Here is a 3,503-nt window from a genome sequence, read left to right as displayed (position 1 = left end):
TACGGCCCCCGGGGTGGGGTGGGCCAATCCCAGGGGTCCGGGCTGAGAGGCCTTGGGGGCGTTACAAGCTTTGCCAGGTCCCGAAGCGCTTCCCCGACGGGGCGGGTCGGGAGAATCCTCAGATTGCCTCCTCACCTGCTTCTTCAAATGGGCTCCTCGCAGGTGCGCCCTTCCCGGTACTTCCCTTCTCCCCGCCTGGGGGCAGTTAGGCTGTTAAGCAGGCAGGCTGCAAGCAGATAACAACGAAGGGGAGTGAGTAGAGTCCTGGAAGAAGATATCAAGGTCAAGTTCTGGTCCTGCCCCTTTCTAGAACGTGACCTTGGGCAAGTCACTTGCCCTATTTGGATCTATTTTTTCATCAGCAAGAAATTGGGCGGTTTGAACTATATGATGTCTGTTCATCTGTCTGTCTTTCTATTTCTCTATCATTTATCTATATACCCTATCTAAATCTTCTATCTACCTACCTATCTCTATCTCCTGTCTATCCTATCTAGCTTATCTAGATCTATCTCTATCCTATCTTCTGTCTTTCTCTTCTGTTTGTCTGTCTATCTTCTGTCTCGGTCTCTCTCCCTCTCCTTCTCCCCCTTCCACCTCCCTCTCTCATCTCTTCCCTTTCTGACATGCATTGGTTCTTTGTAGACTTGGATTGGAAAGACCGGAACCAAAGCCTATTAATTATTTAGACTTTTAGTCTCTAGAATTTTAGGAAAAGGAAAATTTAGGAAAAAAAATTCTGGCAAGCTAGCCATACCAGCTCTGCATTAGTTTGCATCAAGAAATGCCTAGTGGAAGTGGCATTTGAGTTGGGACACTTCTAGAATCAGAATTAGAACTCCGTCCTGATTTTACGTCCAAATTTCTATCCAGTACACCAGGTTGTATAGAAAGGAGGGAAGCAAGCAAGCAAGCATTACGCACTTACTGTGTGCCAGGTACTATGTTAGGTGCTTTACAAATATTTAATCCTCACATCAAAGTGGGGGTAGGTATTACTATTTTACAATCATTTGCTTGGGGTTACACAGCTAATGTCTGGGGTTTTATTGGAATTCAGGTCTTCTTGACTCCAGAGCTAGTGCTCTATCCACTTAGCTACATTATAATGGGATTGTGAAAACTGGGAAAATATTAGATTCCAGGGCTGTGTTGGCAAACTTATGGCATGTGTGCCATGGCATGCCAGAGGAGGCTGCTCCCCTTCTCTATACTCAGTGAGGGCATTTCTCACATGGCCCACCAGCTGCACAGCAGCCCATTGGGAGAACTTCCTCCCTCTCCTGTCTGAGGTAAGGGGGTGGGGACAGTCTCTAAAAGGCTCACCATCACTGTTCTAGGGAATTCTGACCTTTTATGAGCCCAGGCCTCCAGGGTTGCCAAGTGTTCCTTCCTAAGAAAAGAGGTGGCCGATTCATTAAATAATTTCCTCTGGTATCCCCAGGAACAGAGAGTGGAGAATCCATCTAAAGGTACTTAGGCCAGTCTTCTCCATTGGACTTTAGACTTCATGGTAGGAGAGGTAGCTTCCTTCTCTTTTTAGTTTCCTTTAGTGTGACATCTTCCCCTCCTTAGATTATAAAGGCCTTGAGGCAGGCCCAGTCTTTTTCATATTTATATTTCTAGGGTTTAGCATGTAGTCAGTGCTTAAAATTGCCTATTTAAAACAAGAAATTACTTCACTTTTAGTGACTATAGGGTTTTGAGCTAGAAGAAATCTTCTAGACCACTGGATCCAATTCCCCTTTTTGAGCTTGAAAACAGGATTAGGGGCAGTGTGAGGTTGCAAAAAGGTCATAGGACCTAGATTTGAGTCTTGGCTCTGCTAGGTACTAAATGACCTTTATGAGCAAACACTGTCTCTCTTCTTGTGCCTTAGTTTCTTCCTTTGTAAAATGAGGGAGTGGGAGGGAATATATGACTTTTAATGTCTCAGCTTTTAAGCCTATTATTTTGGACTTGCTGCAGAAGCTAGGTCTGAAACCAGATTTTCTGATTCCAAATACTCTTTCCCATACAGCTCTTAACTGGAGAGGCAGACTATGGCAAAGAAACAGCTTCTGTGAGAGTACAGCTGAGATCTTAAGTTTTTATGGACCACCTATCAGAATTTTTTCGCCTACATTCATAATTAAAGGAAATGCTCAAATTTTTTTTATCTAAGTTCATGGACCCCCTATACTTTTTTCTAACCCATAACTAAGATAAAGGCAGACTGGTCTCTCTGGAAGGAAAAGGAAGAGATTCTTTCCCCACTTCAGAGTGGTACCACTTGCTTAAATGAAGACATTTGCTCCCACCTCTACAGTTCTTTTAAGGTTTACAAGGCACATTTCTCAGTACAAACCTGACCAGTTCAAGGCATTACAAGCATAATCCCTATTTTACAGATGATAAAATTCAAGGTCAGCAATTTGGTTGCACAGCTAAATAAGTATGGAGGATTCCAATCCAGGTCTTCTGACTCCAGACCCAGCAGTCTTTCAATTCCTACTGGGTTTTTTCTTTTTTTAAACCCTTACCTTCCATCTTGGAGTCAATACTGTGTATTGGCTCCACGGCAAAAGAGTGGTAAGGGCTAGGCAATGGGGGTCAAGTGACTTGCCCAGGGTCACACAGCTAGGAAGTGGCTGAGGCCACATTTGAACCTAGGACCTCCCATCTCTAGGCCTGGTTCTCAATCCACTGTGCTACCCAGCTGCCCCCGGGTTTTATTTTTCTGCACCAACCTTTAGGATGGTGCAAATCTGCCAGGAAGGAGAGGAATTCCTTTGGGAAAGTCCTTGTAGTTTTTACTGTAGCCTATGTACAAGGTACTATACAGCAGATTAATCCACATAGCAAGGGACAAATGCCCTGGCTTGGCTTGAACTCCATTACTTTTTTGGGGGGTGGGAAGGGCCAAGATTAAAGCTAGGTTAACAAAGGCTCTTGAATACAATGCAGAAAGTCAGCAAGTAACCCTCCAATAATAGGTTTTCCTACTGTTTGGAAGATCAAGAATAAAAAGTGAAGATAGATTTTGTTCTAATGAGAAGTTCCTTCCCGGTTGCCATTGTAATGCAACTCTCAGATCACTTTATCCAACCCATTCTCAATTTGAGAATTCACTATTTTGTTATTTAAAAAAAAAAAAACCCTTACCTTCCATCTTTAGAATCAATACTAAGTATTGGTTCCAGGGCAGAAGAGTGGTATGGGATAGGCAATAGGGGTTAAGTGACTTGCCCAAGGTCACAAAGCTACGAAGTGTCTGAAGCCCAATATGAACACAGGAATTTTAATCTCCAGACCTGGCTCTGTTTAACCTACCTCACAAGGCTCCTGGAAGGAACAAATGATATCATGGAAGTCAATTTATAAATCTTTGAAGCACTACATAAATGCCAGCTGCTCTTTCCTCTGAAGGTGCTTCAAGCCTCCAAATGAACTTCTCCAAGGCATCCCATTCTACTGTGGGATAGCTGTAAATATTAGGAAAAAGCCTTCACTTGTATCATACC

Source organism: Monodelphis domestica, chromosome 1 (genome assembly GCF_027887165.1).
Source record: "Monodelphis domestica isolate mMonDom1 chromosome 1, mMonDom1.pri, whole genome shotgun sequence".
Classification (NCBI taxonomy): Eukaryota; Metazoa; Chordata; class Mammalia; order Didelphimorphia; family Didelphidae; genus Monodelphis; species Monodelphis domestica.
The sequence above is the reverse complement of the archived record's forward strand: the minus strand, read 5'-3'. Positions refer to the sequence as shown.